The 23,005-nt window shown below is 44.2% G+C and overlaps 1 protein-coding gene and 2 non-coding genes across 3 annotated transcripts in view; all 3 read left to right on the plus strand.

Annotated features, from left to right (window-relative positions):
* Positions 1–23,005, plus strand: part of LOC144698080 (uncharacterized) — a 642,405-nt gene that overhangs the window by 301,906 nt on the left and 317,494 nt on the right. The window lies entirely within an intron of this gene.
* trnal-aag (transfer RNA leucine (anticodon AAG)) lies at positions 1,225–1,306 on the plus strand. Its single transcript has one exon. It is a non-coding gene; the product is annotated as a tRNA-Leu (tRNA).
* On the plus strand, positions 7,255–7,327 carry trnav-uac (transfer RNA valine (anticodon UAC)). Its single transcript has one exon. It is a non-coding gene; the product is annotated as a tRNA-Val (tRNA).

The raw sequence follows: 23,005 nt of genomic DNA on the forward strand, positions 1-23,005 counted from the left end.
TCCTGACCAACGGATGTCTGAAACCACTTTCAAGCCAATTAAGCACTTTTTGAAATAAAAACAGAAAATACTGGAGAAACTCAGCAGGTTTTGCTTTCCACAGACACTCTCAGACCTGCTGAGTTCTACCTGCGTTTTATGTTTTTATTTCAGATTTCCAGTATTTTGGTTTTATTGAAGTACTTTCTGAAGGAGAGTCATTGTTTTCATGCAGGGAGTACGGCAGCCAATCGCTGCTCAACAAACACCCAAAGCCAGGGACTTGACAATGCGCAGATCTTATAATCTTGATCGAAAGATAAACAGTGACCAGGACACATGACCACATCCTGCTGTCTTTAACAAACTTCAATCTGCAAGTTTTGATGATGGTTCTGGCCAGTTTCGAACGAGGCAATTCTTCACATATTAGATAAACATGGTAACCACTGCCCTGCAGAAACAGGGGACAGGAGAAAAGCTCAATGGGTCTCAGTAAAATGTTAAGCGGTGTCATCATGCGGCAACACATTGAGTCTTTATTTTCAAGACATGGAATTCAGCTGCTCTCTTTGGGGATGCTGGAGACAGACTGATCCAATAATGTCATCATCAAAAGGCACAACTGTACAAGAGGCCCATAGTATCGATGTCAGTTTTCCACAAAGAGCTTTCGAGTTAATCTCAATTTCTTTGTCTCTTTCCATAACCCTGATTTTTTTTCCCTTTCAAGTCATTGTCCAATTCCCTTTTGAAAACTCTGAGTTAAGAGAAACAATATTGAAAGAGGCGCAGGAGCTGCTGCCGTGTCCTTGCTCAGTGTGTGAAAATTAACAAAGATTCCCTGACTCATTGAGATGAAGGGTTGGACTCTGAATTCTTTTACAATTATTCAAATTTTAAAAATAGTTGACTTCGGATCGAATTTTCTGAAAACAAATGTCTATTCTGACCAATCATCTCCTCATTTTCCTCAGTCGATACCTTTTACCAACATTTCATTGAGAAAACACACACAGTCACCACAGGGAATAAAACACATAATCTGAAACATTGAAATAGTGAAACATTGAAATAATGAAGTTAATAGTGGAGATGATTTCTGTATGTTACAAAGTGCAGGATGATCTGATTAACTGGCGGAGCTGGTTCGAGTTTCCCAATGACCTATTTCTGCTCCTTTGCTTCTGTTCTACTTCGATGATAATATCAGTGAAGGGAATTAGGAGCAGCACTAGGTCACGTGGTAGTGTGGCCGAGCGGTCTAAGGCGCTGGATTAAGGTTCCAGTCTCTACGCAGGCGCGGGTTCGAATCCCACCACTGCCAAGGGTCAGGTACTGTATCGTTTGGGATCTGCAGCAGCCCCATTCAAACCAACAGGTCGACAGACACCAGCGGAGTGTGCGGTGTTTTATTTTGATGGGAAGAACGAGGAGAGGCGATATAAATATGAATTTCTGTGGGGAAAAGGCGGGGTGCGGAATTACAGTATTTGACTTGCTCTTCCAGAGAGTCGACATGCTGAATGACCGTCAGATGTAGCCGTCTATGATTTTATACAAACATCATTAATACAAATCTAGGGCTTGGATTCGTGACTGAGTGTTTAAGGCGGCATGTTTTGAATGCATTGGGATCTCCACAGGTAGGCTGGAATCCTGCCAATTACGCTTCTTATCATTCCTGAATTTTACAGTGTATCTGCACAATTAATTGTCCGAATAAGTTGAATAAAACCATCTAAAACCTCCAGCGATCTCGAATGTCTATTCGCCTGCAAACATTCACAAAAATTGCAGCGAGAAATGGAACAAAAACGGAACCAGGTTGGTGTCAGGCTTGATTTCTGGGTGTTTGTCTCTCCTTAGAGACAATCCCTTGCCCTTTGTCACTCTCGGTGTATATGTCTGTGTTTGTTCCTCTGTGTGTGTCAATGTGGTTCAGTTCCCCAAGGGCATGAACATATTTTTCCCATCAGAAACTTTATTCACATTGGTTGTGCAGTTTCATATCAAAATGTCACAGAGAAAAATATCAAGATGGAAGGTGCAGGGGGAGTTTGCAATGTTTGGAAGGAGGTGCAGCTAAAAAGTGGAAGCTTCAGCGAGAAGCTTTCTTCTCATTTAACACGAGATATGGAACCAGATCTGGGAGGTATTTGTGTTGGTGGAAACAGTAAAGCCTCCCTTATTTCCGCTATATTTTGCCTTGCACAAACATCTCTCTGGTTAGGGCTTTGCAACCTATCACAGACCTTCTCTCATTCCCTATCTTCACCTCTATATTTGTTCTCGACCTGTTGCACGGGTGACATTTCCAGCTCTGAGGCAGAACTCCAGCTCTCACTCCACTGATTCTGGCAGAGATGAGCGTCTTCTGTTTTTCATCAAGAAACAACCCAGACTCATTTTAACAGTTTGCACGAGGTCAGTAAATCTCCATTCCCTGACTGGGAATTAAACCCGGACCACAGCAGTGAATGTTCTGAATCCTGACCACCAGAACACCAAGAAAGCTGCCCACAAGCCTCACCACGTGGCTTATCTATGCTACCTGGGCCTTTAATTTTTGTTTCAGACCTCTTTCACCAGAGACATGTTTCATAAGAACAGAAGAGCATTAATAATAGGAGCAGGAGTCGGCCATTCGGACATTCGGCCCCTCAAGCCTGCCCTGCTGTTCAATATTATCATGGCTACTGTGCCCCAGGCCTCAACTCCTCTTTCCTGCCAGCTCCTCATAGCCCTCAATCCCCGATATTTCAAAAATCTATCTACCTCCTCTTTAAATACTCTCAGTGAGCTACCCTCCACAACTCACTTGGGTAAAGAATTCCAAACATTCACTATCCTCTGGGAGAAGAAATTCCTTCGCATCTCAGTTTTAAATGAGTGCCCCTGATTCTGTAACTATGTCCCCTAGTTGTAGGTTCCCCCATTAGTGGAAACATTTTCTCAACATCTACCCTGTCAACCTCCTCAGAATCTTGCATGTTTCAATAAGATCACCCCTCAGTCTTCTAAACTCTAATGAATAAAGTCTTCACCTGCTTCACAGTTCTTGATTAGTCAACCTCTTCATCCCAGGAATCAGCCTAGTGAATCTCTTTTGAACTGCCTGCAATGCCGATATATGCTTCCTTAAATTTGGGACCAAAACTGTACACAAGACTCCAGGTGCGGCCTCACCAACACCCTGTACAGCTGTAACAAGATTTCCCGACTTTTAAACTCCAACCACGAGCAAAACAGGCCAAAATTACTTGCTGCACCTGCATGTCATTTTTGTCTTTCATGCATAGGAACACCCAAATCCCTCTATGCTGCACTTTTTTGGAGTCTCCCTCCATTAAAATAATATTCTGCCTTTTGATTCTTCCTAACAATGTGTATGATCTCAAACTTCCCTACATTAAACTCCATCTGCCAACTTTCGCCCACTCACTCAACCTATCTATATCCCTTTGAAGATTCCTCAGCTCCTCATCACAACTTGACCTCCCACCTATTTTGTATCGTCAGAAAATTTGGATACATTACACTCTGCCCCCTCCTCCATGTCATTAGTGTAGATAGTAAATAATTGAGTCCCTGGGACTGATCCTTGTGGCATTCCACTAGTTTCGTCTTTCCAATCTGAAAATTCCCGGCCCTCTGTCTTCTGTGTGTTAAATTGGGCTCTTTACATTACAGGGTTTGTGTAGGGTAATAGGGATCACAGTCTCTCACACACGGAAAGTTTCCCCGCTACATTGCAGGGTTTGTGTAGGGTAATAGGGATCACGGTCTCTCACACACGGAAAGTTTCCCCGCTACATTGCAGGGTTTGTGTAGGGTAATAGGGATCACGGTCTCTCACACACGGAAAGTTTCCCCGCTACATTGCAGGGTTTGTGTAGGGTAATAGGAATCACGGTCTCTCACACATGGAAAGTTTCCCCGCTCGAAAAGGGGTAGAAGCATTAACGGAATTAAATGTAAGGAAAAGTTGCATCGTTCCCGTTTGTTGTTAAATAGTAACTGGATGCATCATCTCAAAACCATGTGGCATTTATACTTCTCCAGGTTTCGAATGATATTCTGAAAAATGCATGGCTTGGAAGAAAGAGAGAAAGATGGGGACGGATTTGCTGTAAGGCCGTTCGCACATGTGTGAGGTGTTGAATGAGCTGCTGATGTGCTCTGTCATCTGATGATTCTAATGTTAGATCAATTTCTCTGCCGCATGGCTAAGGTTTTCAGCCAAATTGTACTTCCACAAAACAAGGTTCTGAAGTACAGTAAGACAGCACAGTTTGATATTCTAGGTCGTTCTGCAAGGAGCTGCGTGTTCATTTTGTCGTCTAGTGATTCTCACATTTGCTTTACACGCCGAAAATTTCCTGAATTGAAACTCATTGAAGAACAGTGGAACTGGCAACATTTGTGGGAAATGTTCTTACCGCCATTGACAACCCGGATCTGTGTGACACTGAATGTTGATGGGGGAAAAATATTAACAGCTTCGCCTCTGAACCACCAAACTTTACAGTTAACAGCCGAACGCGCTGACCAATTGTGCTACAGAGACTGATGCAACTTTCTGTGTTCTTGGTACAGGTATAGCCAAGTCTCTTAGAACATCAGCACAACTTTCTCACCTCTTCAAACATGTTCTGCTGTGTTGTTTTTTTTAAGCTATTTTTACGATCAAGTGAGTAACTTCAGACTTTGCTACATTTTTCTCCGCCTGTCAACTTGTTAGCCAATCACCTCTTATATATTATAAAAACAGAAAATGCTGGCAAAACTCAGCAGGTCTGACATAATCTGTGGAGAGGGAAACCGAGTTAACGTTTCGAGTCCGTATGACTCTCCTTCAGACCTGAAAAGAAATAGAAAGTGATGGAATTTATGCTATTCAAGCTGGGAGGGGAGGGGGCGGGGAGGGGGGCGGTGCGGGGAGGGTAGAGCAGGCGAGATTGGATAGAAGGTTAGTGATAGGTGGGGGCTGAGGAGAGATTGACAAAGGTGTCATGGACACAAGACAAAGGGACTGAAATTGCAGTGGTCAGGGCTGAAGAAGATGCGGATAGTGGCATAAAAGTAAGGAAGCAGAATGTGTGAATATAAGAACAAGGGTCAGCACTTTGTGAAAGAGCAACATGGAACAAGTAACAGATGGCTCTATTTTGGGCTGGGGTGGGGGGAAGTGCAGTGGATGGGAAAAAAGGATAGAAAACGGGATAAAAGAGGGAATAAAATAATGAATAAATTAATAACAATAAGTAAATAAAAATAAAAATACATTTTTATGGCGAGATTTTAAAAAGGGTGAAATTAGAGGAGAGAGTTCACGTTCTGAAGCTATTGAACTCAATATTCAGTCCGACAGGCTGTAAAGTGCCTAGTCGGAAGATGTGGTGTTGTTCCTCCAGTTTGCGTTGAGCTTCACTGGAACATTGCAGCAGGCCAAGGACGGACATGTGGGCTTGAGAGCAGGGTGGGGTGTTGAAATGGTAAACGACAGGAAGGTCTGGGTCATACTTGCAGACAGACCGAAGGTGTTCCACAAAATGGTCACCCAGTCTGCGTTCGGTCTCTCCAATGGAGAGGAGACCGCATTGGGAGCAAAGAATGCAGTGGACCAAATTGAAGGGGGTGCAAGTGAAGTGCTGCTTCACCTGAAAGGAGTATTTTGGCCCTTGGAAAGTGAGGAGGAAGGCCCCTAAAGGGCCAACTGTCAGTTGTTCTTTCACAAAGTGCTGATCCTTGTTCTGCTATTCACACATTCTGCTTTCTTGCCTTTATGCCACAATCAGTATCTTTCTTCGCCCTTACCGCTATCATTAACACTCCCTTTGTCTTGTGTCCCTGACTCCTTTGTCAACCCTTCCTGAGCCTCCACCTATCACTGACCTTCCCACCTGCTCCACTCAACCCCTCGTATAACAGTACAAACGCCATAACATTTATGCTTCTCTGAGGAGTCACAAGGACTCGAGACATTGACTCTGTTTCTCTCTCCACAGATGCTGTCAGATGGTGAGTTTTTCCAGCGTTTTCTGTTTTTAATACAGATTTCCAGCATCCACAGTATTTTAACTTATTAAATTGCTTCTTCTATATTATTCTGCAGTCTCTCAGCTTTCCACATAATTTTGCCATCTCAGCTGAAGGTTACCCATAGGTTCCAGAAAGGATTGAACTCGCGCCCCCTGACTTACAAGGTAAGTGCTGTAACCACTGAGCTATGGAGCCACCTATTAACTTAATCTAACGGAAAATCGACCATATTCAGTAAAACGAGGTGGAGGCTGAAGTTCCAGGTGGATGACATTTGATAGACCTGGAAATGTCTGAGAGGGAGAAGAGGAAGTTAAAAGATGCGACATGAAAGCGGCAGAATTTGATGTGTGTCAGTTACTTTCAGTGATGAATTTCTGCCGTGTGTCGCCTTGTCAGTTTCACAGGAGCCGCAGGGATGAGGCTGGTGGCACCTGATTAAAATTAGGAATAATGAGAACTGTGGTCAGCAGGATTCAAACCTACAGGGGGAAACCCGAATGGATTTGCAATCCATCACCTTAAACATTCAGCCGCGACTAACAGCAGCTTCCGAGCTCAAATGTGTTCTTGTCAAATCAGAGATGGCTGCAAAATAAGTCACTCGGCCCGTCGTGTCTATGCTGACTCTCTGGAAGAGCAACTCAACCAATTCCACACACCTGCCTTCCCCCCACAACAATTTATATTTGTATTGCCTCTCCGCGTTTTTCTAAACAAAATAAAGTTCACAACCCGCCCTGTATTAAACTAGAATCTCCTCTTGTTCTCCGAAAGGGAATTCCTAAAGTTCCCCAAAGTGGGAATGTGACTTAAACTGTGGCAGCGCTGGGATTCGGATCCACCCCTCGAGGGACTGGAAGGAACCCAAGTCCAAATCTTCATGTTACTGGATCGGGAAAACTTTGTTAATTAAGGGAAACTGTGCATGGATTCTGCAGAAACACCTTCTTCAAAAGTGAATTTGACAGTTACTTGAAATAGAGAAAAATTAGGCTTATGGAGAGAGAGAAATATATTGAGACGAATTGGTTCCTCTTTAAAAAGGAAGCTGGCACAGAAGAGATGATCTAATGACCATCCAAACTGCTGTACCATTTGATGATGACATTGTTGATCGGTCTGTCTCCAGCATTCCTAATGAGAACAGCCGAATTCCATTTCTTCAAAACAAAGACCCAAAAATGCTGTTGCGGAACTGCATTGTAGTCAGATGCACTTACCAATGGAGTTTCTGTAGTGTAGTGGTTATCACGTTCGCTTTACACGCGAAAGGTCCCCGGTTCGAAACCGGGCAGAAACTTTACCGCAACTTACACATTTAAGTAACAGGAAAAGCTGCGTTGCTCCTTCTTGTTGTTGAATATTAGCTGAATGCAGTGTCTCACAGCCGTATTGCACTTGCTCTTCGCCTTATCTGTTGGAACTCGCCGGGTAACAGGAGAGTTGGCGATTTCTGTCTTTTTTTGTTGTTTAATGATCCAATGACAATCTGGGACTGTGAGACAATGAATACTGCTCCAGCTAACAGCAATCGCTGTTGTCATTGGCTGAAGAAGTCGGTTGTGTTCTAGAGAAACGTGTCATTTTGTCAGAGAAAAGTGTCTCTGTTGAAAGAAGTTTGAAATGAAAATAAAAGGCACAGAAAGCATGGATAAGCCGGGCTGTAAAGCTGCAAACCTGGGGGTCTAGTGGTTAAGGTTTGGCGCTTATAAATGTCATGAGAATGATTAATATAAATATGCATTACTTCTTGATTGAAAACTGAAAACGCATATCAGTTCCGCCTGAATCAGTGGAGTGGGAGCTGGAGTATTGCATCAGCGCCGGAAATGTCACCCGTGCAACAGGCCGCGAGCAAATACAGAGGTGAAGATAAGGAATGAGAGAAGCGCATGGCAGGCTGCAAATCACTGACTATAGAGACGGTGGTTCACGGCAAAATATAGCGGTAATAGGGGAGATTTCACTGTTTACACTGACACAAACCTCTCCCAGGTCTGGTTCCGAATCTTGTGCCAAATGACAAAAAAATTCTCACTGAATTTACTCAGTCCCATGACGTCAGAGGAGCTGAACACAAGGGAAGAAGGTGGATTTTGCTGGAATGGGTTGAAGATGATGGAATGACTGTGAAGGCAGCAGCAGTGGGGATGGAAATGAAACAATTATAGAAAGTTACTTTGAAAGGGTAGTTGTGATTGGTTGATCAAGAGTGATATTTTTGCCAGTTTGAACAGCAGGAAGATAAATCTGTCCCATTCCCACCCACATTTTGCACCATCATCCCTTTCGTCAGTTTCTGTCTCATGCCTTGTAACCTATCACAGTCCTTCCGTTTTGTCCTTTCACTCCCCTTCGCCTCTGGACTTGTTTTCCATCTGTTACATCTGTGACTTTTCCAACTCTGATGAAAGATCATCCAGCTGGAAGATTAACTCTCTTTCTCACTCCACAGACGCTGCCAAACCTGGTTTCATTTAATCAGGAATTTCTGTTCATTGTGACAGTTCACACAGTGGTAAGGAAAAGGTTTTCCTTGACCGGGAATTGCCAGTGAAAGCACCAAATCCTCAGCACTGAACAGTCACAACTTCCAGTGAAGCAGAGGGCAACTTTAACGCAGAAACAACCAAATCGATTTTTCACAAAGTGGGACAGAGAAAGACTCAGTTTGAGCGGTGATACTGCTGGAGAAATGGAGAGCTGGGGATCACCCATGGAAGCTGCAAAGTTTTCAGGAATAATGGCGCCTAGCGTGGGGCTCAAATACATGGCCCCGGAATTTAGAGTTTCATGTTCTATCGATTGAGCTAACCGGACCAGCATTTTAAGCCGTTCATATTCCAAAATACAGGGATAGAAATCCTGATTTCCAGTTGGTGTCTCAGCTTGTTCTGAGTTTAACTCATGTGAATAAAGCTTGTGATGATAAAAATGTGTTCATCCCCTTGGGGAACTGAAGCACATTGACATAAACAGAGGATCACAGATAGACATTTACACTGAGAGCGACAGAGACCGAAGGAGAGGCAAACACCAAGAAAGCAAGGGCGACACCAACTTGGCCAATTATTGTTCCTTTCCAGACTCCAAATTGAGTAAATGTTTGCAGATGAATGGAAATGAAGAAACGCGGAAGGGAAGCAGGTAAAGTACACGGGAATGTTGGAAGATTTTTATCCAATTTAACCAATAACTAACCCTGGAGGCATCTAAAGGAAGATGTGCAGTCAGCCAGACACAAACCTGCTTCGGGAGACCCCAATGGATTTCAAGCCCATTACTTTAAACACTTGGCCCCAACTACAGGCCTTACGGTGATTTTAATGTTGCTCATATAACATCCCCGAACGGTTCTAGCAGCGACAGAGATCATTCGGCTCCACATCTTCCCGGTCACCCTGCAATTTACACTGACTCTCCTTGTTCTTCCTACCAAAATGAAGATCTTAAAAGGACACCGACTTCGAGCCGATTCTGAGATGATGTGACTGAAAGGGCAACACACACAGGAGACTGGAGTCTAAACCCAACCCCCTGAGACCGCTCGGCCATGCTATCTCCACTCAATGCACACTAACCATTGCCTTGAGTGGTGTTTGCACTGAATTACAACATAACCAACATAACCAAGATAGTCCATTTTACCTCCCGAGCTCCTCATAGTATCATAGTATCAGGTTCAAAGTTACCCCACAGATAGAGGCCATTCAGCCCGTGTCATAGCAACATAGGGCTCAGGAACAGGAGCAGGAATAGGCCATTCAGCCCTTTGAGTCTGTTCTGCTGTTCAATAAGATCATGGCTGATCTTGTTGTGGGCTCAACTCCAATTTCCTGTCTGTCCGCCATAACCCTTGACTCCCTTGTCTATCAAAAATCTATCTAAGTCTGCCTTGAATAAATTCAATGATTCAGCCTCCAATGCTTTCTGGGAAAAATAATTCCACAGACTAACAACCCACCGAGAGAGAAAAAAAAAACTTCTCATCTCCGTCTGAAAAGGGAGACCTCTTACTCTTCTGGAAACTAACTCGCCTGGTCCAACTCCCTCGCCTTTTCCCCGGAGACCTGGATTTTCTGTCCAATCCTCTCTTGAAATCCACGATTGAACCTGCCTCCCCCACACTCTCAGATAGTGCATTCCAGATCCTAACCACTCGCTGTGTAACAGAGAAACCCCTTTAGAATTATTGGCTTCGGGACAATCAGAATATTTGGTAACAGACAAAACACTGAAAGTTTCAAAGGGAGACGGCAACTGTTGTAGGAGAGCTGGTTCCCGGTGAGATGGAGGTGTCCATGTATCCACGATGAGTGTCCCAAATTTAATTTTGGGAGAATGAAACTGATAGAGAACAATTGTCATTCTGGTAGCAGCAATCTGAAGCTTTAACTCACTGACCCCCTGCTTTAGGGTATCTCGAAGAGTCAACTTTCATCAGTCTCTGTTGCACAATTGATCAGTGCATTCAGCTGAGAACTGAAAAAAAATCGGTGGTTTGAGGCCACCCAGGGGCAAATCCGTCGTTGTTTTCTCCCCATCAACATTCATTCCCACACAGGTCTGGCTGGCTCTGTGGCTCTGAAACCACAGGAAAATATCGCCCAACATTGCAAGCTCGACTTTTACCCTCTGAGTTCGCACAACAATCTTCATTTCTGAACTTTCATTTCAAAGAATATTCTGAATATTCATTTTAAAGAAAATAAACGATAATGTACCTCCATCTAGCCCAATAGAAATCTATGAAGTTATTGGATCAAACGAACACATCAATTTTTCTCTCTTCCTCAGCTCCACAGTGAGTGAGACAGGGAAATGCAGCAATTATCCAGCCCAACACTCTCCAATCAGCCGCTGCCAGAAGAAACATTCTTTTAAAACTATTATTATTTTGCTGAATTTTATTTTGAGAAAGAATGAAGACTCAGGAAGGTGCTGGCTTAGTGGTATTGTCACTGGGCTAGTAATCCAGAGTAATCAGGGTATTCCATTGGGGGCCAGGGTTGGAATCCCACATAGAATTGAAAGTCTAACGGTGACCATGGAACGATTGTCATAAGAACTCATCTGGTTCACTAATGTCCTTTAGGGAAGCAAGAATGACACCAACCTGGTTCTGCTTTTGTTCTATTTTCCAGTGCTAGTTTCATGACTGTTTTCGTTAATGAACGTAAATATGAAAACTCTCGAATGTTTGGTTGGATTAGATTCAATTTAAATGATAATTAACTCTGTAGACAGCGAGTTAAAACCAGGGAAAATGGGAAGCGGAAAACCCCAATGGATTTGGACTCCAACGCCTTAACCACTTGGCCACGATGACTGGTCCTCTGCACAGTTTAATGTTGTTGGCATAGAATCATAAATGCCTACAGCAGAAAAGGAGTAAATTCGGTCCATCGTGTCCGTGTCGGCTCTCTGGAAGAGCAATTTAACTAATTTCATAATCCCACCTTTTTCCCACAGCAATTTATATCGATCCTGTCCCTCCTCGTCCTTCCTGTAAAAATGAAACACCGCATACATACCCCTAAATAAAATTTGAGCTGTCAGGTGTTCGACCTGCTGTTCAAACTGCTCATGTACAACTTGCAATTTCCAAAACACACCAACCTCATCACTGTGGTTCCTGTGAAACTGACAACGGAACACACGGCTGACATTCATCACTGAAAGTAACTGACGCACGTCAAATTCTAAACGCTTCCATGCTGCAGCTGTTTCTGCTTCTATCCCTGCCTCGCCTCCAGCTCCATGTGCCCGTTAAACTCCCAGGTCAATTAATTGCTTGATGCAGGCAAAGTTAGTTCACGAACCTAATTTTTCCCTGGTAAGCAGGGACAGGGAATGTAAGACACGAGGCTTTGAGTCGGGATGGGTTGACAGGAGCTCATTTTCCTGATTGTCCGAGATACTGATTACAGGAATGTGCACAGTGTCAATTATCCACAGCCAGACTCTCCTTCCAATCTTGTGCACCTTGTTAAGCTTTGAAACTGTTAATATTTTCACACTGGATTTCAATGTGAAGAAAGCGGAGCTGGGATGAGTTTATGTTGTTCAGTCGATGTACTGCAAGAAGGTACACAACAGGCTCATGATAAAAGTGCCTATTTTGAAAGGGACGCTCCATCTCCATACCATTATGTTTATCCAGAAGCCCTGTTAAAGGTGCAAGAAATATTTACTGGAGTGATGCCAGAACTGAAAAGTTATAACTTTCAAGAACGATTCAAAAGGTTCAACAGGTTCTCTGGAAAACAGGGTGAGGGATGACTTGTTCGAAGCTGTTAATGTCAGAAAAGTGTTTGGAAGATGTTTCCACTTTCAGAAAGACAAGAATCAATATAACTTAGTCACCAATAAATCCAATGTCCATTTCAGAAGCAACGTCTTTGACCAGAAAGAAAGGCTGAAAATGATAGAAGTACTTGGCATATCTGGAAATTTCATTGGATTGAGAGTCAGAGTTATGTTTTCAGGTCTGTGCACTGACTCAGTACAGTTCTGCTGAAAAGTCACAGGCCTGAAAGGAAAAATATGTGTCTCTCCACTGACGCTACCAGGCCTGTTTCGAATTCCAAAATGTCCTGTTTTTATTTCAGATTTACAGCATCTTTTCCTTGGATGAGAATGTAGAACTCATTTCAAGAAGGATTTGAGATCCAAGTCTGAGCTTCACACTCCTGGGTAAAGTCACACACTGAAAACATCATTCACCAGCTGAATGTGGAAATGATTCACTCGATCATCTGATGAGTTGACACAGCAGCAGTCACATCTGATGGAGAAAATTCTGGTAGTTCATGTGTGCAAAGTTTGGCCACCAGTCACCAGAGGCTTTAAAAGTTCAAAAGATTTAATCCGCAATAGGCACATTCTTACTGGCAAGACGGAGTTTAAATGTTCAGTGTGTGGAAAGAAAAATAACTTCTTCACCTCACCTGCTAAGAATCAAGTGAATTGACATCTAACTGTAGGGGTTTGTTCTGCTGTTAATTACACCCAGGTCAGGAGTATGGTAGAGGCGTGTGTACTTTATTGCCTCAATTGATTTAATAATTTTATATCTTGACCCTAAATCTTTAGTCATCATCGGATCATCAAAAATAATTTTATATGCAACAGTATCGGCTTCTAATGGCGGATCTGTCACCTAGCATTCACAGCGGGAGAGAATGTGCTCTATCCAGAGCCCCAGAGAGATAAGCATGCGCATTGCGGGTGTGGTTGGCACCTGCGCATTGTGGATTCCTGTCTGAGCATGCGCAGTGCTATCCTGTGAGCAGAGCGGCAGCGAGTGGGTGAAAAAACGGTGACTGCAGCAGAATAACAGAGTTGTGGGTGGGTGAGCGGGAGGAATGGAGCCAGCGGAGTGCGCAAGGGGGCTTCATAAGGCTTCTTGGTACAGGCCCCAGACGCTTAATAGGAAACTACCAGTCCCGCGTTTGCAGCAAACAGACCGGAAATAACTGAATATCCCTCTTCTCGGCCCGGGGGAGCGGCAGTGCAGCAGGGCGCATGCGCGGCCATACTGGTCCAGTCAGCAGGAGGAGACAATGTTTTGAATTTCTATCCTGGATTGACAGGGATGGTTTTTGGAAACTCCATTTACAGGGGGTTAGAAGGAGAGGATTTACATACAGTAAACTCAAACCAATGTCTGTCTCTTCGCAATTTCTATCCTGGGCTGACAGTGATGGATTTTTTTAATACTCTTTTTACAGGATGTAAAATGGGAAGGATTTGCAAACGGAAAGCTCAAACCAAACATCACATCAAGATCTAACAGTGTCACTCGATTCATCAGGATCTGAATATTATTGGCCTCTGACTGTAAGCATTGTGTTCCAGCTCATTCAACCACTCACTCTGTAAATTCCTTTCCTCGTTGATCTTGCCTCAAATCTTAAACCTGTGTCTGTAATTCTTTTATGATCAACTAATGTGAACATCTTTATCTACCTTATCTCAACCTAACATAAACTTATGCACCTCCATAAAATCTCCCCTCAACCTACTTTGCTCCAAGGAGAACAACACCAGTTTCTCCAAACTAACCTTACAACTAAAATCCCTCATCCCTCGACCCAATCTGGTAAATCTCCTCTGCACCCTCTCAAGGACCCTCCCATCCTTCATAATGTGTGGTGATCACTGGTTTGCACAGACCCAGATGTTCTGTGTCCATGTCTGTGACATCATCACACATCGACAATTACACTGTGACATCATCGCACATCGACAATTACACCGTGACATCATCCCGCTCCCTGGATATTTCCTCAACTGGGAGATTTTTCTCTGACTCCAGTGCTTCTGATATCTTTCCAGCTGCAGGCTCCAGCAGGAGAGTTTAAATTTAAAAACTGAAATTGTTTCAGAGTTGAGTATTCTTGACTATTCATCCACAGTTTAGAGCTTTTAGTGCTGTGCTCTGTTATCTGTGAGAGGTTTCATGTCTCTGGGACTGGTGCGAGTCCTTTACTGTGGATCTGAATCCATGTCCATCTATTGCTCTGTTTCACCTCTGCCCTTCCTGATCACCTCTCTGCCATTGTCTAACTTTCTCTGTCTCTAATTATGAGTGTATTTTAATTATGTTTAGGATTTTAATGTTCCTTCTGTCAACTGTGTCTAAATGAGGTTTCCACTGCTGCCCATCCCCTGACCATGTGCTGCTGGCTCACCAGCTTTATCTTCCCACAGTACCTTTGAGGAATTGTTTTTTCCTGAGCTGTAGTCCATTTCTCATTCACTTTGGCGCCTATGTTAACCATCAAATTCTGCCCAACCTGAAATGGTAATTAATTCATTCTATTGTGTAATTAAATGTACAGGAGTGTTAGAAAACAACATTTGACACTGAGCCACATGAAGAGATATCAGGGCAGATGAACAAAGTTTTACTCAAAGAGGTAGGTTTTAAGGAGGAAAGTGAGGTGGAGAAGTTTAGGCGGGAAATTCCAGAGCTTGTGGCCTTGGCAGCTGCTGGGGGAGACACAAAAGGTGGAGCAGTTAAAATCAGGAATGCTGAGCAGGTCGGAATTAGAGAAGCAAATATATCTCGAAGGGCTGTGAGGCTGGAGGAGATTACAGAGGTAGGGAGGGAGAGACCATGGAGGGATTTGAAAACAAGAATGAGAAATTTGAAATTGAGGTTCTCCTTAACCCAGAGCTCTTGTAAGTCAGTGAGTACAGGGGTGAATAAGACTTGGTGCAAGTGAGCAGAGTTTTGGATTACAGGGAGGCTGAATGTGGGAGGCCAGCTGGGAGTGCGTTAGGATAGTTACGTCTAGAGGGAACAAAGGAATGGATGACAGATTGAGCAATTACATACAGGGATATGCGGATAGTGTGGGAAAAATATTTTGATCAGATTGAATGTTGGAGCAGGCTCAAAGGGCTGAATGGCCTACTCCTGCTCCTATGTCCCTATGAACAGCCTGGTTCAGCCTCAGTTGTCAGGGAGAAGGATGGAGCCGGTGGTCAGGGAGTGGAGTTTGTAGCGGGGACTGAAGACAATGACTTCAGTCTTCCTAATATTGAAATGGAGGAAATTTCTGTTCATCCAGACAAGTCAGGATAGTGTGTGACTAGGACAGGATCTTGGAGGTGATGGTGTTCACATACACCTGCTACCCTGGTCCTTTAGGTGGTGGAGGTTGAGATTTCTGGAGACTTTGTCATAGTTCTTGTTGTGTTGTAGATATCCCTTCACCCCCTGCCTCTCCCACCTCTCTCTCCCTCTGCTTCCTTGTAGGCCAGAGCCTTGTGTAGACCCAGACTGGGTGGCAGGTTCCCTTCCCTGAAGGACATTAGTGAACCAGTTGGGTTTTTATGACAATCCAGCAGTTTTCATGGTCACTTTTTCCCTGTGCCAGCCCCACAAATTCCCAGATTCATTCAGCTCCATTTCACAACCTGCCTTTGTGTTTTTGTGGGTTCTCTCTCACTCCCTTTTTTCTGTTTTAAATCAATTTCACAGGGTATTAGAAGGGGAGGATTTGCAGTCGGGAAACTGAAATCAAACATCACATCAGGACCTGACGGAGTCGCACAATTTATCGTAAACTGAATATCATCGGATTTTGAACATGGAAGGAAAAGGCACCATTCACAGTGGAGAGATACCAAGGAAATGTGAGGATTGTGGAAAGGAATTCAGATACCCATTTGAGCTGGAAACTCATCGGTGCACTCACACTGGGGAGAGGCCGTTCACCAGCTCCGAGTGTGGGAAAGGATTCAGTCAGTCATCCAGCCTGAAGACCCACCAGCGAGTTCACACTGACAAGAGACCTTTTAAATGCTCAGACTGTGGGAAGTGCTGTAAAAGTTCTGGGGAACTGATGCGTCATCAACATGTTCACATTGACGAGAGACCGTTCAGGTGCTCTCACTGTGGGACTGGATTCAGACGTTCATCTCATCTCACTGTACACCAGCGAATTCACACTGGGGAGAGACCATTCACCTGCTCCCAGTGTGGGAAGCGTTTCACTACTTCATCCAACCTACTGATGCACCAGCGAGTTCACACTGGGGAGAGGCCTTTTCAATGTCCATACTGTGGGAAATGCTATAAAAGTCCTGGGAATCTGATGTCCCATCAACGTGTTCACTCTGACGTGAGACCTTTTAAATGCTCAGACTGTGGGAAGTGCTATAAAAGTTCTGGGGAGCTGCTTAGTCATCAACGTGTTCACACTGACGAGAGACCGTTCAGGTGCTCTCACTGTGGGACTGGGTTCAGGCGATCATCTCAACTCACTGTACACCAGCGAATTCACACTGGGGAGAGACCGTTCATATGCTCCAAGTGTGGAAAGGGATTCACTCAGTCATCCCATCTGCTGATACACCAGCGGGTTCACACTGGGGAGAGGCCGTTCATCTGCTCCGGGTGTGGGAAGGGATTCACTCGCTTATACCATCTGTAGAGACACCAGCAAGTTCACAAGTAAATACAGTGATTGGATTTTGCTGTTAATCACATCCAGGACTGAACCATGTTCATGGGGGTCTCTTTCTGCTGATGTTAAGAAACTCCAGGTCAGTTATCGGGAGTAATATTCTGGATAAAAGTCAAATAAATAAGCTTTGTGTTAAACTCAGCGTGTATCAATTTTTAATCTCTCAAACACAAGTTAGTTCCTTTCGAAGGGCTCTTCCTCACCCCCGTCTCCTCCATCCTCACCTCCAACAACAAGTGTGAGGAGCTCATGGGGCAGAAAATTACGCTCGGTGGGAGAGTTTCCCGACGTCATCGCGCAGTCCTGCAAATTTCGCCGACAATTAAGAAGCCTGTAAGGCCACTAAGAAGTTAATTAAATTCAAATTTACGCTGCCCATCGAACCTAATGGTTGACGGGCGGGCGAAAAGGCCAAGTGGCCTTTACCTTTTTCAGGAAACCTCATCCACGGGCGGGACGAGGTCGCCTGAAACAAATCAAATTTTACACTTGAATTAAAAACATGAAACAAAAACAGAAAATGCTGGAAAAACTTAGCACATCTGACAGCATCTCTGGAGAGACAAACCGAGTTTTGCTTCTTTGCAAAAGTATTTTGCAGTATTTTGCTTTTATCGTATTTAATTAACTGCCACTTCTCTTCCAGGAATGCCGACCTTGAAGAAGTACTGCTCTGCAGTATTTTGCTTTTATCTTATTAATTAAAAACATGTCCCTGCTCATGTGACAGAGTGACATGAGGGGACATGTTTCATAACATGTATAAAATCTTTAATTTCTTTTTCAAATCAATCCATCTCCCTGAGACAGCTCTCTGCCTCAGGGAGATTATGTAGCTCGCTCTCGCGTGCATGTACAAAGGTCACACTCGCCCAGCTCGCACTCCTCCCTCCGCCCGCACAGGCAGGGCTGAGCACTACTGCTCACGTTTCACGCAGCGCAGGCCTTAATTGGCCTCCAGCATGAAATTGCCTTCCGGGCCTGATTGCAGGCAGCGGTCAGCTTCCCGACTGCCCCACTCGCCCCCGCCGAGCCTGCACACCAAGGGCAAAATTCTGCCCATGGAGCTTCCTTGTCACTAAGATTGAGACAATCCGATCAGCTGCCTCTGCTGCTTCCCTCCCTTCCACTAACCCACCGGGACAAACTGCCTTTAAAATTCCCCCTTGTCTGAACCCTGAACTCACATCTTTCTCCAGTTTCTCTCCCATCTCCCTCATGCCCTCTCACTGCTCATCTTGTCCAAGAGACCCACTTTCTGCTGTACTGACCCCACTCTCACTGAACTACTGATCACCCAACTTCTCCATGTCAGCTAATATTATTCACAGTTTTTTCTCTCTCTCCCCTGGTACTGTATCAAAGTGCTTATCCCACACCCAATACTGGATGAGCAGAAATTTCCTCAATTAAAAATTGGAAAGACCAAAGCCATTGTCTTCAATCACTACTACAAATTCCATCCTGTAACTACTGAGACCATCCCTATGAGTTATCATAGGGATACATTGTCCTATGTTTATCAAGCCAGGAATCTTTCTTCCTAAACAAGGGAGAGAGAGAGAGAGAGAGCTATTCTTGTAATGTTCAATAAATTTCTGAAGATTTCATAAGGTTAATTAGACAGTGATTTCTCACAGATCTCCCCACTTTGAGAAGGGAATATCCTTATTGACTTCTCACAACTGATTTCTGACTAACTTCACTATTTCTAAGCTCCGAGCTTGTTTTCCTAATTTCTTGATGACAAACCTTAGATAACATACTAAAGCTACTAGAATGATCAGAATCAGCAACACAAACCATTTAGCCGCCACCAAGAATAAATGTCAAATCTTTTCCACTAAAATGTGATAACTATCGACTTATATTCATCCTCCCTATCAGCTGATCAGCTTACACAATTCTAAATTATTGACATGTTGTAATTACATCTGGTTCAAACAAAAGTTCATGCACAGACTTTAAAGATTCTCCAGCTCTGTTCACCTGCACCCACTTCGTGGATATTTTCTAAATCCAGATTCTATTTCCTTCTTCAAATTAATTCGACTCACTTTGATATGTTCAATGTGTTTAATTCTTTCCTGAATGTTTGAGAGACAATTTTTATATGGAATACGTGTTAATGTCTTGACAATTTAAAACATTGTTTCATTCTACTGGCCACAATAATCACTCATGTTCTGTTTTTTTTATTCATTCATGGGATATGGGCTTCGCTGGCTGGGCTAGCATTTATTGCCCATCCCTAGTTGCGCTTGAGAAAGTGGTGGTGAGCTGCTTTCTTGAACCACTGCAGTCCATGTGGTGTAGGTTTACCCACAGTGCTGTTAGGAAGGGAGTTCCAGGATTTTGACCCAACGACAGTGAAGAAATGTTTCCATATCAGGATGGTGAGCAACTTGGAGGGGAATTTCCAGGTGGTGGTGTTCCCATCTATCTGCTGCCCTTATCCTTCTAGATGGTAGTGGTCATGGGTTTGGACGGTGCTGTTGAAGGAGCCTTGGTGAATTCTTGCAGTGGTCATCATCAAACCCCATCTCCTCTCATCCATTTTCCAGCACTTGGCCCGTAGCCCTGTAAGCTGTGGTGTTTCAAGTGTTCATCTAAATACTTCTTAAATGTTGTGAGGTTTCCTGCCTCTACCACCCCCTCAGGCACTGAGTTCCACATTTCACCTGGGCCTGGGGATTTATCCACTTTTAAGGCCGTCATTAGAGACCAAGTCTCAGTTAATCATTGTCCGAATCTGGGGAAGGAAGGGGGAGATTCTGTTAGCAAATGGATTGAAAAATAACAAAGACCAAGTTCCAGCTCATACCATTCGCACCTTATGATAACATAGTTATGGGATAATCTTGAGATGGATAGAGTTGTATTAGAAGCATTTCAGGGAAGGTTCACACAGTTGATTTCTGGGATGAAAGCGTTGTCTTTCTTTTAAAATTCATTCATGGGATGTAAGCTTTGCTGGCTGGTTCCAGATAGCCCCCACCCTCTGGGTGAAAAGAAAATCCTCAAATCCCCTCTAAACCTTCTGCCCCTTACCTTAAATCTATACCCCCTCAGTATTGACCCCTCCACTAAAGAGAAAAATGTCTTCCTGTCCACCCTATCTATGCCCCTCATAATTTTGTGCACCTCTATCAGGTCCCCCCTCAGCCTTCTCTGCTCTGAGGAAAACAATCCCAGCCTATCTAGTCTCTCTTCATAGCTGAAATGCTCCAGCCCAGGGAACATCCTGAGTGAATCTCCTCTGCACCCTCTCCAGTGCATTCAAGTCCTTCCTGTAGTGTGGCAAACAAAACTGCACAGAATACTCCAAATGTGGCCTAACTAATGCTTTATACTGCTCCATCATAACGTCCCTGCTCTTACGTTCAATGCCTCGACTAATATGTCGACAATGTCTGACACAAAGCTGATTTATTTAACCTTTATCCAAAAGTTTAAACTCCAGCTCAGTTACAGGGATTATTAACATCAGCAGAAACAAACCCCAACTGTCGGAAACAGCACGGTTCAGTCCTGGATATGATTAACAGCAGCAATAACAGCAGAGTCCAACCCTGGGAGTCGCTTGTGAATACAGTGGTGTGTCTGCAGGGTGGATGAATGACTGAATCCCTTCCCACACACGGAGCAGGTGAACAGTCTCTCTCCAGTGTGAACTCGCTGGTGTTTCAGCCGGAGGGGTGGGTGAATGAATCCTTTCCCACACACGGACCAGGTCAATGGCCTTTCTCCAGTGTGAACTCGCTGGTGTGTAAGCCGGAGGGATGGGTAAATGAATCCCTTCCCACACACGGAGCAGGTTAATGGCCTTTCTCCAGTGTGAACTCGCTGGTGTGTCAGCAGATCCATTTTGCTTTTATAGCTTTTCACACAGTCGGCATATTTAAAAGGTCTCTTTTCAGAGTGAACACGTTGATGTGAAGTGAGCTGGGTTAGTTGAGTCAATCTCTTCCCACACTTGGAGCAGTTGAATGGTTTCTGCCCAGTGTGAACTCGCTGATATGTCAGCAGAATCTTTCTGCTATTAAAGCAATTTTCACAGTCAGAACATTTAAAAGGTCTCTTGTCAGAGTGTACAAGTTGATGTGAAGTGAGGGTACTTATCTGAGTGAATCCCTTCCCACAGTCAGTGCAGGTGAACGGCCTGTCCCCAGTGTGAGTGCGCTGATGAGTTTCCAGCACAGATGGGGATCTGAATCCTAACCCACAGTCCCCACATTTCCACGGTCTCTCCATGGTGTCGGTGTCCCCATGTCTCTCCATGTTGGACGATCAGTTGAATCCTTGTCCACAGACAGAACACTTGCACAGTTTCTCCCCGCTGTGAATGGTGAGATTTTTTTTCAGATGGTGTAACAGGTTAAAGCTCCTTCCACAGTCAGTTCACTGGAGCACTCTCACTTGGGTGTGTCTGTGTCTCGGTGCTTTTCCAGTCACACTGATGTTTGAAATCTTTTCCCACAGACAGGGCAGACAAACATTTCTCCTTCCACAGTCAAAGATCAATGTTATTCAGTCCAATGTCGGGAATTATAGACCAGTCAGCCTGACATCGGTCGTAGGGAAAATTCTAGAGTCCATTATAAAAGATTCAGTAGCTGAGCACTTGGAAAACAGTGGCAGAATGGGACAGAGTCCACATGGATTTACGAAAGGGAAATCATGCTTGACAAATCCATTGGAATTTTTCGAGGATGTAACTTGTAGAGTTGATGAGGGGGAGCCAGTGGATGTGGTTTATTTGGACTTTCAGATAGCTTTCGACAAATTCCCACATAAGAGATTAGCATGTAAAATTAAAGCACATGGGATTGGGGATGGTGTATTGAGGATGGATAGAAAACTGATTGGCAGGCAGGAAACAAAGAGTAAGAATAAACGGGTCTTTTTCAGAATGGTAGGCACTTACTAGTGAGGTACCACAGGGATCGGTGCTGGGACCCCAGCTTTCACAATATATATTAATGATTTAAGTGAGGAAATTAAATGTAATATCTCCAAATTTGCAGATGACACAAAGCTGGGTGGGAGGGTGAGCTGTGAGGAGGATGCAGAGATGCTTCAGTGTGATTGGGACAAGCGGAGTGAGTGGGCAGATGCATGGCAGATGCAGTATAATGTGGATAAATGTGAGGTTATCCACTTTTGTAGCAAAAACAGGAAGGCAGATTATTATCTGAATGGCTATAAATTGAGAGAGGGGAATGTGCAACGAGACCTGGGTGTCCTCGTACACCAGTTGCTGAAGGTAAGCATGCAGGTGCTGCAGACGGTAAAGGAGGCAAATGGTATGTTGGCCTTCATAGTGAGAGGATTCGAGTACAGGAGCAGGGGTGTCTTGCTGCAATTATACAGGGGCTTGGTGAGACCACACCTGGAATATTGTGTGCAGTTTTGGTCTCCTTGTCTGAGGAAGCATTTTCTTGCTATAGAGGGAGTGCAGCAAAGGTTTACCAGACTGATTCCTGGGATGGCGGGACTGACATATGAGGAGAGTTTGAGTCGTTTAGGATTATATTCACTGGAGTTCAGAAGAATGAGGAGGGATCTCATGGAAACCTAGAAAATTCTATCAGGACTAGACAGGGTAGATGCAGGAAGAAGTGTTCCCAATGGTGGGGGAGTCCAGAACCAGGGGTCACAGCCTGAGGATACAGGGTAGACCATTTAGGACTGAGATTAGGAGAAATGTCTTCACCCAGAGAGTGGTGAGCCTGTGGAATTCGTTACCACAGAAAGTAGTTGAGGCCAAAACATTGTATGTTTTCCAGAATGAGTTAGATATAGCTCTTGAGGCGAAAGGGATCAAAGGATATTGGGAGAAAGCGGCAGCAGGCTATTGAGTTGGATGATCGGCCATGATCATAATGAATGGCGGAGCAGGCTCGAAGGGCCGAATGGCCTACCCCTGCTCCTATTTTCTATGTTTTTTTTGTTTCCTGGTGAATCGAGTGACACTGTCAGATCTTGATGTGATA

Source organism: Cetorhinus maximus, chromosome 23, assembly GCF_964194155.1.
Source record: "Cetorhinus maximus chromosome 23, sCetMax3.hap1.1, whole genome shotgun sequence".
Taxonomy (NCBI): domain Eukaryota; kingdom Metazoa; phylum Chordata; class Chondrichthyes; order Lamniformes; family Cetorhinidae; genus Cetorhinus; species Cetorhinus maximus.